The following is a 12574-nucleotide window of genomic DNA, read 5'->3' as shown; positions in this document are numbered from 1 at the left end:
AATCCTTCTGTCAGTACTCTGTCATGCAAGCTAACTTCATTTTCCACTGGCTTCCCAATAACACAGCAATCAAATTATATTCAGGGCAGCAGTACCTGTGTTTCTGTCCAGGGTGTACCCTGAGCTATTGTCAAACCTTCGTGGGTTTATATGTAGAGTCTCCATCCCCACTGCAGTCACAGGGGGCTTCCTAAATCTGTGCCTCATGTGTATGCAGTGTGCCTGTGTGATCAGGGATAGCTGTGTCTGGGTTAAGAGCAAGTAACTAAAAGTGGTGAGTTTTTTAAGGGTGCATAGCTTCCTCCATCACCGGACTTTGAGAGTGATCTTAGACAATCCCATCACAAAAAATGAAACCAGAGTAGTCTAAATCTCTACTAGGTGTTGTTTGAAATAACCAAAATAACCTGCTTGATTTTGCTGTGACACATGCTGGAAGAGTTCCTCAGACAGCTACAGCTGACAGGCAATTAGGAAATTGTTCCTTGCCATTTCACAAGCTGTCACTTAATGGTTCCCAGCTGAAGCACAGACACTGCTGAGGGGAGTGCCACCGTTTCACCAAAGACCATTGAAAGAGCAGAGCTGAAGACAGGAACTCACTCAGAGATAGGCAGGAAAACAGTAAAGTTTTGTTAAGAAACAGTGGCTCCTGCCCCTGATACCTAAGACATCTGACTGGGCTTGTGTCCATTGCCAGCAGCAGCTTGCAGGGGGGCAGGCTGGGGGAGAAGCATGAATGCAGTTACTTCAGCTGGAAGCCATTAGTGTACAGCTGAGAGGCAACAAGAGGCAGCTTCCTAAACTGCTTCCCAGCAATACCTCTATGAGCATTTCCTTTTCAAGGCAGAGTCAAGATGACAACATAAGACTAAAACTGAAGTTGAACTTGCCTCGTGCCAAAATCAAACAAGCAGGTTGGAAGTGCTCATATGTTTCGGAATAAGTGAGAAGTAGTTTATGGACCTGTTTTCCATCATCTCTCAGCTATTTGATCCTGGCTCCCAGCTAAGACCTCATAACTGACTGTGAGGATGCATGCAGTCCCTTTGAAAGCAAAAATCAAACAGGTGAAGACTAAATTCCATGACTTTCAGTGATTTAAAATTGCATCTTTAACTTTGCTGTGAAACAGAGCAGAATAGCTTTCTCAGAAACCAGTAATATAAGCTTGAGAAGTAATAAAGAACAACCTGTTTGTTAGTCTCAAAATCAGCACAAAAGTCCCCTTCATGTGCACTTTACAGCAGAAATTGTTCAGCCTAGTTTCAGAACTTGACTACTTGTATTTTTCCTCCAGACCCTCTTCTGCACTTCATCCCTGAAGAATTTTGTTTTGGGTGGTGAAGATGTTGAACTAATAGAATGAGCTTAGGGATTTACTGATGTGGTCAGTTAGATAGAACTAACCTGATGCCCTTCCTTCAAGTTTTTTCCTAGGGATTCTTGGTGTAGGTGGTTTTGTGTCTGAGCATGCTCCCTGTTGTGGTACTCATCTTTCAGCTCTAGCTTTTTTTAGTTTGCTATATAAGAGTGGAAGACACTTAACTATAGCCTTGTGCAGTCCAATCCTAATAGCCAAAGCTGCTGTAGTGACAACAGATTGGCTTTTGAAAGCTGGGCAAAAATCACCCAGCTGACTTTTCAAAACATTTATTTTGTCTGAATGATATCTGACATGTCTGATACCACCTCATAGAACCTTTCAACTTTTTCTTTAAAGAGCACTGAAAATTAGACACTGTCAGTTTGGGTCTTACAACATCTATGTGAACATGAATAAGAATTTTTAGGCTCTATATTGGCCTTCTTGACAAATACATGGTTAGGACAATTTTAATACGTTATGCTCTTTTTTCATTCAACCATATTATAAATCTGCTTTTCCTATTTTCTTGATTGATATTGTTTTGGTGACATTCAGTTTTGCTGCATGAATGCGTATAGCACTTTGTTCAAACATTCTCAGATCATAAGACCAAAAGTTCTTATTTATTTCAGAGAAGATTTTAGGACAGTTCATCAGTCACAGATCATGTCTGTTATAGCACAGGCATACTTTTGAACAAAAGTACGTTCAGTATAACAAATCTCTTTTTATGGTAGCAGCTGCATGCGTAGAACACTGCAGACAGGCATCAGGACTGCATATAAGTGGTTAATTATTTGGCTAACCCAGTCAACAACAGGATTTTCAGTCCTTTTTCTGATTTCTCTAATGACAGTATGAGTACAAGCTTCATCAACTTCACTAGCAAATTTAAGGCTTGCTGTGTGAATCTTAACACTGAATTAACATGAATTCTAACACATTAAACTTTATTCAAAGATAATTATTTTCCTCTGAGGTTTTTTTCCCTGAAATGTTATGTGAAATACTAAAAAGATCTATACAGTAAAGCATTCCAAACTGGCCTTTGATCTGAAATGTCAGCTTCAAGACATAAGTTTAAGTTCTTCTATTATGAGCAAGTAGATGTTCAGTATTCCTATTATGAAAGAGAAAGGACAGCTATAGTTTTTTGCTTACTATGATTCCTTAGGGATTGGTGTATGATTCGATTTATTTACCCTTCTCTTATGAACCTAAATTTCTTTTGTTTCAAAAAACATTATACCAAGCTCAATAGCTTTTCATTTTACTTACCATTTTACACTTTAGCATTTTACGCTCTGTTAATGTTTCTGTCAGTACTTCTTGAGGCAGATGTTCTATTTCAGCAAACTTTTTGTCTTTCTAGTATATTGAAATGTCTCCCAATGGCTTGCTCTACAGAATTCTTCCTTCAACCATACTCATATATGCCAATGGTTAAAATTAGAAAGGAAGTTATGTGTAACAACTGCTATAAACAGCATAAATATTAATTAAAGGCACGATTTATTTTTGGTGTATCTACCTGATTATATTTTAATACATAAAATTATGTTACAGTCTTATAAGTATTAATCTAACTTTGCCAAATACTACATCTGTGGAAATACGCTCAGTTTCAGTGTGAATGAATTGATATTTACTGGGCATTTTTTACACTCCAATGAAAAAGTACTTTTAGCAAATCCAAATTTATTTGGGAATTTAAGACATGTCTTACAAATAGTTTTAATCAAAAGGAATGATTAAAAGTGTCAAATAATTTGGAATTCTTTCAGAATTAAGTCTCCTTGGTTTTGAGGCTCAAAATTGACAATTTAACAAAAGATAGAGGAAAAGGTAGTGGCCCTACACATGCAGATGAAATAGCACAGTAATGGGTATGCTCGTGAAGAAGACTGAAGATTGTGAATTTCAGCCCGGGACATTCAGGCTGAAAAGCTTTTTCATGATAAATTCATGGTATTTGAATTCTTCTTTTTATTTATTATTTGGATTTTAAATAAAATTTTAATATTGAAAAAAATTAGTTCAAACTTTCCTTTAAAAATATTTGTACAAATTTTCCAGTCTTCAAAGATAAGCAATAAAACTTGAGTTCAGAGTTTTTCTTTCTCATTTGTATGCAATGACAAATTCTGAAGAAGCAGTAAACTTATTGCAACTTCTTTGTCTATACCTGGAATGTTTCTAGGTCATAAAAAATCAGCTCATAACCTCTGGCTTCCATTTTGTGAAAACAAATAACAGGATTGGAAATAACCTCAGAGTGCTATGAATCTTCCACGGTAGAATATCAATAGCAGTACTCAATCAATATTTCAATTATCACCAGAATTTTCTCAGTATTTCTAAGCCATTTTTCAATCAAGTATTGTGAAAATAAATAAAGTAGCTCAGGGATTATGGAATATTGCGAAGGGTAGATGGAAACTAACACTCCAGTCCTGTAGCTTTGCTGTGTGAAATCACACACACCTCCATCCCCAGTTAAACAGATGAAGTACAGACTGAGCAATGCAATCACCAGCTCTGAGTTGTAATCAGTGATGCCAAAGAAGGTACCAGCCAGCACTGTTGGATGGCCTGGGCTTTCTTTGGTGAGTGAGAACAACATTGAGCCATACAGAAACCAGGCTGGAAAGTGAAGGCTAAAAGTTGAAAGCAATGTTTGGGTTTTGGTTTTTTTTTGTTTCCCCACCAGCTTCATTGACCTGGGAGAAAAGGGGAGCACTGGACCAAATAAGGAGCCCTCAGACAGAGGCCCTCAGGACAAATGAGGGAAAGTTGAAATAAAAAATGCTTTGTTGTTTTCAGCAGGTAGTTTCTGTCCTCCTTTGCACTTCATGAGATGAACCGCTAGAGTACAACTGCAGAACGACACCAGAAAACCAGGCTCACAGTCTAACCTAAAATGCCACCTTGAATATCCAGGTGGTCATCAGTCAGGTGTTGGCACATGCAGGGACCTATATTTCTTGCAGACAAAGCTTTAGTTATTCAGAAGAGGGACATAAGGAACCTATGCAAAGTTGGGATTAGATCACAGTGTCATTCTTACTCATTGCATCAAGGGCAGAAATTTCTCATTGATACAACAGCAGGACATCATGATCATGTTTGAGGTAGATGGCAAAAAGATCAGGAATTAAACACTTTCAAATTTCATCAAATGTTAATTAAGATAAAGGATATGAAGGTCTTGTCTTCAAAACTATACATGCCAAGAAATAAACCCCCTGAAAATTATGAAAACAACACACCCCTGCATGATATAGCATTGTTAACTCAAACTCCACAGAGGGAAAGGGACTGTCTAAGTACTGTCTAGGTACTAAGCAGCAATGGGGACACAGAAGATGTATTTTATTTAATAGTGTTGATAAATGAAACCAAATGCAGCTTCTTACCACTGGCACTGGGATGAGTCATTCTGAAACACAATATCTTAACAACTTCAAGTCAAACCTTAAGGAATCCAACAATGCTTTTAAACAATGGTCTGTTTATATCCCCATTTAGTTAGTCATTTTGTTCTGACTTACTCATGGACAGTGTGGTACACGAAGTCTGGATAGAGTCCTATGAAAACACTATATTTTTGCTATAAAGGAAATTGAAGAATGTATAGATTTGTAAGGTCGTCTCTGTCAATACCATGTTTCTCTCAAGTGGTTCTATGCTGGCTCCTATTATCTGTGAAGGCTAAAATAGTTACTGAAGTCAAGTGCTTGCATTTGAATATGTTGAAGCAAGAATATAATTGTGCACTGAAGTCATGCACAATGGCCAACATGTTACATAATCTCCATCTTCTCCACTTTTATTCTTAAAGAAAATAATTAAAAAAATAAAATAGGACAATGTGGAAATTTTTTTCCCCTAATAAAATGGGTGTAACATGATTCTCTCAAATGAAAACAAGATGATTTCACAAAAAATAAAAAGACCATTTGTTTGCTCATAGATTGTTACAAATTAATGTCTTCCCCATCCTATATAGTTTTGAGTTTTTCCATTGTGTGAACACTACTGGTCACATCGGCTGGATTATTCCTTCCAGAGTAATGCTGAAATTTTGCCAAAATTGCCTTCATATTCTTATGAAGCTGACAAGATTTGGTTTTTGTTTGTTCATACAAAGTCTGTTCATCAGGGTCCAATCCATTAATGATATTGGTTCATCGTCAAGGAATAACAGCTTTTCCTCAGAGATTATACACCTTCCTTTCTGGAGTGTCATCAGCAATTTCTTATAGGCCATAACAATTTGTTAGGAAAACAAAATACAAAAATACAAAAGCAAAATTAATCTTTCTCATTGGATAAAGGCTTTAGGTATTCATAATATAACCACCATATAGGTCTTCGAAAGTACAAACCAATACAGATTTGTTAGCCTTTCACTGGGTAATTTTAAAAGGAATGAAGAGAATGACAAACCTACAGTTTTCAAGGATTTTGCTGATTTTGCTGATTCTACCTGACAAATATATAAAAATAAACTACTGTTTATTAGTAAAGCAGATGAATGATATGCTGATATGATCTTAGGAAAAAGTAGTAGTTTGTGATGTCAAAATCTCAATAATAAAAGGAAGAATGCTGGGTTTCCTCTATGAACTATTAAATTAAGTAAAAATTACAGAGAAGCAACACATATCCCTCCTGGGTTTGGTAAATTATTAAAGACTTAATTTAAAATGTGGAACCTGTAGATGGTAGAAATTATTTGCAAAAGTTATTTTCATTACAGAGGGGTGGCAAAGGATTGCAGTTGCTGATGTCATGTCTGACCCTCTCTATGGAGGTTCCTGGATGTTTACTTGTATTTACAGCAAAGTATCAGTGACTTAGATTTTGCTCTTAGCCTAGGAAAATGTCTTTGTCACAGGTAAAGACAATACATTTAAACAGAGATTGTACAATATGATGGAATAAATGCCTTTTATTTTTATTTTTTTAAGAGGAGGATATTTAACAAATATACCCCAGCTGAAAAAGAGCACGTTACATGTTGGATTTCACTTTTGCTAAAAAAAAGATAGATCTCTGAAATCTTCCTTTGTTCTCAGTCTATAGTTTCCTTAGTCTATTTATTTTAATGCCTTTTATGGCACAGTTAAAAACATATTTTTTTATTTGAAGGAAAAATTAATTTCTGCATGTCCTGGGTTACATGTATTTACCGTAATCCATTATCACATTTACATCCCACAATATTGTAGACAATCAATCACCAAATATCTCCAACTCTTCAAGCAGTAGAATCTCAGATACATATGAGGGATGTCTTCTCATCAAGGCACTGGTCTTAATAATGAAAACATGACACGACAAGGAAAGGAGTGGAAATGAAAAGACAGATGCTGATGGGGAGATTTTGTCACACAGTCATATTATAATTCTAACTATTCAGTATAAAACAGACAACAAGGATGATTGCTATTGTTTAACTGATTAGCCATTCTCTCCCTTTTATTCCCAAAAGGCACCCTGCCCAGCTCTACTTAGTAAATATTGACACCTGTAAACCAAGCTGGCTGATGCCTTCGGCTCTTCATCTCTCTTCCCATCTGTTGCCTGGGAATTTTAAGTGAAGTATTTTGGGACACTTGCTGTCTTTTTGCTGAAAACTGTTAAAAAAAAAAAAAATCACTACCCAAAAGCTAATCCTAGAGCCACATGGCACTAGAGAGGCCTGTAGCAACTAAAGGGAAAACATAACATATGTAAAATGCATATCCCACTGGCCTCTTCTGACTACTCTTCTTTAGTTAACAGCATGCCAGGGTAATCTGCTTAGTTACCAAGTGGAGCTTTCTTCCCTTTTCCCCATGAGATCACCCTGACCACGATCAAAGTCCAAACACATTCTCGGCTAACTCTATTGTTCCCAAGAGTGGGATTAATGACTAATTATGTCAGGTCACTCATCCAGATGGCCTCTCAGATGTTCCTTTGTCATTGCCTGACCTTCCATATGCCCCTTTGACCTTGAGGTTTATTTCCATGGCAACATGAAGCCTCAGTTTCCTTGCTGAGATTGCCAAAAAGTGGCCAAAAGGGGGAATATGGAATAATCTACTCACACTTTGTATTCTGCTTCCATCTCATGCCTTGTTAAATCCAATGAATAGATAAAAAATGCTATCTGATCCCAGCTGAGTGATGACCATGGTCATGATTCTATGTTACATGCTATGTTTTTTAAATTAGCAGACAGCTTTATACATGGAAACGTGCATTTAATTTGAAGAACATCAATCGCCATAATGTGATCTTTTTATCTCATTAATGTTAAGCAAGGGTAATAGAATGGAATTACAAAATATCACTGTGAAAGGAATACAATTCAGAGAATTATAGATATCCCCCATTAAAGCCCTAGAGATGTTTAGATAAGTCTACTTGTTCAGTCTCGTAAATTAAAGATTCTTTTACCTTTTCTGAGGTTTAAAATTTAGCCTTGGATGTTGATCTTATTCTGAAGAAGGATTTTAATGTGGTTAATGCAGTGAAGAATTTTTCTAAAACAACCAAATAACTAAGTAAAAATATAAAAGGCCAGTGGCTGATGAACTCAAATAAAAATGTTGAATGGTGGTTCCAGGAGTAGAACTGTATTTTCTTTTTAGCATTTAAAAATTAATATTCAACAAGATATGATTTACTACGCTGTGCTGTCTAATGTAGCAAAATTGGTTCACTCTCTTACTAACCAGCCATGGAATGAAATTATAATCTTCTCCTTTATTCTAATCTCCTTAAATGTTGTTCATTAATTGGTTAAAAACAATTGTATGTGGAAGAATGAACGTGAGGTTTCCCGCTTACTGTCCTAAAACAGCATCTTAAGGGAACAGTGTCACTATTATGTCATATCCCTAATTTTCATCTCAGATTCTGTTTTGGTTTTGTTGGCTTTTTTTAAAAAGAGCCACTTATGTGAAATAAATGGGACATGGAATACAGCAGTCAATTTGAAGATTCATACCAGCCATATTTTTTTCCTAGTTTTGAAGGGTGTCAATGCATGTTACTTTATAAATTGCTTTGCAAACGCATTCTAAAGACATTGGTTCATCTCAGTGCAAAGTCTTTTAAGACTCAGAAACACCTACAAAGCTAAACAGAACATAATACAGTGCCCTCAAACTGCTTATTTGCTCTTCATTTTTAGTCTTCTACAACACGCACCGAAAGTATCTCAGGGAAAGTTTCTTCATGTGTGTGTGTCTATATAAAAATCTATAAAGACTAGACTGAAATAATAGTATGGCTTTTAAAGATAAATACAGACAGTTCAAAAACAAAGGTGACATTTTAATGCCCCTAGCTCTGCCCTCTGTATACATGTGTTATCAGCCAGCCTTCATGCAGGTTATAATTTAAGTTTTATAGTGGTGTGACTCCAGTGTAGGGCCACAGTTCTCCACTTTCCAACCTTAGCATTCTAACTGTTTTTAACTGAGTTTCTAAATGTTTCTAAGGAGAAATAAGAAAAAATTTCCATGAAAGAAATTGCATTATATGCTACAATTCTCTAAGTATCAGTAGCATTCTCTGTTCAGAAAAAAAAACAACTTTAGTGAAGCACAGAGGTATAGTTCATTCAGTAGGCAAGAAGCCTATTCTTAAAATTCATAATACTATGAATAATTTACCTCAGGGTAATGTTCCACAAATACAGATTAGAAATGAAATACTACTTGATTGTTGTATTTACAAATACACAGACCCTCTAAAAACACTAAAGCTTGTTCATTGACATGCTTATACATAAATAAGGCAGGTAGCACAGTGATAGTACATTGTACAATACAAAGAATAAGTTTTCAGAAAAGAACTTTTTTAAATACTACAAACACTACTAAATCAATGCACATATTTACATACCTTGAAAGGCATTGGATAAGCAAATAAGTAAATACAGTCATACATTTTAAAAAGACAGTAACATGGGATTGTTTTGAAGGCACTTCATAGTCCTGCCTAGGTGTTCTCAGAAGACAACTTTGACTTGAGAAGGAAAAAAACCCCGTGTTTTCTAAAATAGCCTTTCATCATGAGTATGAAAGCTATTTTCACATCCAAGCGAGTTTTGATTTGTACACATTGTATTGATTTTTCACAAAAGGGACAGGGTGTTGAAAGGCCCGTAAAAATGATTAGTGTATAAAACTTTTGTTCGTACAAATGCAGGCTCCACCAAGGACCACTGGAAAGTTTGCAAGATGACTAATATGTTCGAAAAAATTATTCAATCAATTCATCTACTGGGAATAATGAGAACAGTTCAATGATTGTATACAGTGGTATTCAATATTTTGAAACAAAGAGTTAACATGAATGAAATGTTAGAAAGAAAGCAACTGATTGTTTATTATTCAGAAACAAATTCTTTAGAAGGGACATGCTTAGAGAAACGCCTTAGAAAAGATATGCGGGCACAATACAGAGAGAAATCCATATGACAGACGGGAGGGACAATTCCATCTTTATAACATAATTAGTTACTTAAAAAGTAATGGTAGTGGTCAGTCATTAATGCTTTGAAAGTGTCTATTTCATCAAAGTTTAATGGTGAGTGTTTTATCATGCTCCAAGAAGTGATTAAGTAGAATTCAATATGTCTTTTTTAGGTCTGGCAGGATTGTCATGTGGTTAAGGATAGATCTGGATATTCTTCATTGCTTTTCCATTTAGCTGAGGTAAGTCTTTGAAAAAATTTCACAGATGTTCAGTGTCTGTTTTCCTGCATAAGAAATTGAGCTATTAGATGTGAAGTAAGATGACTTTAAGTAGTGACTCTAAGGTACACTGAAAAATAGTGTTTTATTGCAATTTTAATATTGTAATTTTCCTAAGACATTCTAATATTCCTATGAATTAAGGACATTTTGGGGTGTGCAATGACTGTAGGACTTTGCTTTCCATTATTAAACAACTATTGCTTTCACAATCATAACTAGTTTTGAAGTATGCACCATGCCATGTAGAAAGAAAGAAATAGAGGTCTGAATGAAAGGCTTATGTATGCAACTGCACATCTAGGTTCATCAAGAAAACCTTGACATAATGTTCACCAAAATGGAGGGTAACCACATCACCAACAAAATACTTTCTAAATGTTAAGTGGGAAAACATTTCCTATAAATTTGCAAAGCAACCAAACTTTTGCCTTAGCACAATGTAATGCCAACAGAAAAAAAGTCAAAGGAAAGTTGTTTTTTCTCAAAAAATCTGTATGTGATTTTGAACATTAACTATGCATTAGAATGACCAAAGCATGATTATTCCAGACTGTCAATGCATTAAGGCATATTTTCCAGGTATTTGATCAAAGGGAAGCAGGAGTTTAAGTGAGCTGTTTTGAAGTGTATAGAGTTGGTAAATCTCTGCAATGTTTTTTCTGCAGTTAACAGCATTGGAAAGCTGTTTGGCATGTTGATATATGTGCAAGAATATTCTGCACACTTTGATGTTTACTAATTCCATTAAATTTATTTTTTAATGAAGTACTAATAAGAGTAAGGAATACCACTGACTCTCAGAAATACCCATGCTATAGTACTTGTACTTTTGCAGATGTGCATCCCTTAGACTTTGTATATAGAATAATAGAATAATTTAAAGACTTTTAAGATCATCAAGTCTAACTGTTAACCCAGCACTGCCAAGTCTACCTCTGTATCACATCCCTGAATGCCACACTTACACATCTTTTGCACATTTCCAGGAATGGTGATTTCAGTAAAGAAATATTCCCTAATATCTAATCTAAACCTCCCCTGATACAATTTGAAGCCCTTTCCTCTCATCCTGTTGCTTGCTACTTGGAAGCAGAGACTGACCTCCACCACACTACAACCTCCTATCAGGTAGTTGTAAAGAGCAATAAGGTCCCATGGAGCCTCCTTTCTCCAGGCTAGACAAACTCAGCTCCCTCAGCTGCTTGCCCAGCTCTATTTGCCCTTCTCTGGACATGCTCCCATGCCTCAATGTCTTTCTTTAAGTGAGGGGTCCAAAACTGAACAGAGGATTTGAGGTGCAGCCTCATCAGTGCTGAGTACAGAGAGACAATCACTCCCTGCTCCTGCTGGCCATATTATTTCTATTACAAATAGGATGCCATTGGCTTTCTTCACCATCTGGGCATACTGCTGGCTCATGTTCAGCACCCCCATATCCTTTTCCTCTGGGCAGCTTTCAAACCACTCTTCCCCAAGCCTGTAGTGCTGCATGGGGTTGTTGGTTCCCAAGGGCAGGACCTGACACTTCACCTTGTTAAGCCTCAAATAATTGATATCAGCCCATTGATCCACTCTGTTCACAGCCCTCTGCAGAGCCTTCCTACTCTGAAGTAGATCAACAATCCCACCCAACTTGTTGTCACCTGAAAACTGACTGAGGGAGTACTTGATCTCCTTTCCCCAATAAGTGATAAAGATATTAAACAGAACTGGCCCCAGTACTGAATCCTGGGGAACACCACATCTGCCAACTGGATGTATCTCCATTTCATTTCTTTGGGCTCAGCCATCCAGCCAGTTTTTTACCCAGTGAACATTACATCCATCCAAGCCATGAGCAGCCAGTTTCTCCAGAAGATTGTTGTAGGAAACAATGTCAAAGACTTGACTAAAGTGTAGATAGACAACATACAAAGCCTTTCCCTCATCCACTCAGTGGGTCACCTTGTCGTGGAAGGAGATCAGGTCAGTCAAGCAGGACCTGCCTTTAATAAACCCATGCTGGCTGGGCACAGATACCTTCATTGAAGTGTTTTGTGATGAGCGAGGGAGAAAAGAAAGACTGTTCTGTTCAACATGTTCATAAAGGACTTGGAGGCAGGACTGGAAGGGATACTAAGCAAGTTTGCAGATGACACAGAACTGTGAGGAGCTGTTGACTCCCTTGAAGGCAAGAAGGCCCTGCAGAGAGACCTCAACAAGTTAGAGGACTGGGCAATCACCAACCACATGAAGTTCAACAAGAGAAAGCGCCGGATTGTGCACCTGGGATGGGGCAACCCTGGATGTTTGTACAGACTGGGAATGAGATACTGGAAAGCAGTGCCATGGAAAGAGGCCTGGGGGTCCTGGTTCAACAACAAGCAAGTTGAAGATGAGTCAGCAGTGCCCTGGCAGCCAGGAGGGCTAACTGTGTCCTGGGGGGCATCAGGCAAAGCATCAC

Source organism: Manacus vitellinus, unplaced genomic scaffold (genome assembly GCF_001715985.3).
Source record: "Manacus vitellinus isolate BGI_N305 unplaced genomic scaffold, ASM171598v3 scaffold_4_pilon, whole genome shotgun sequence".
Taxonomy (NCBI): Eukaryota; Metazoa; Chordata; class Aves; order Passeriformes; family Pipridae; genus Manacus; species Manacus vitellinus.
Note: the sequence above shows the minus strand (reverse complement) of the source record.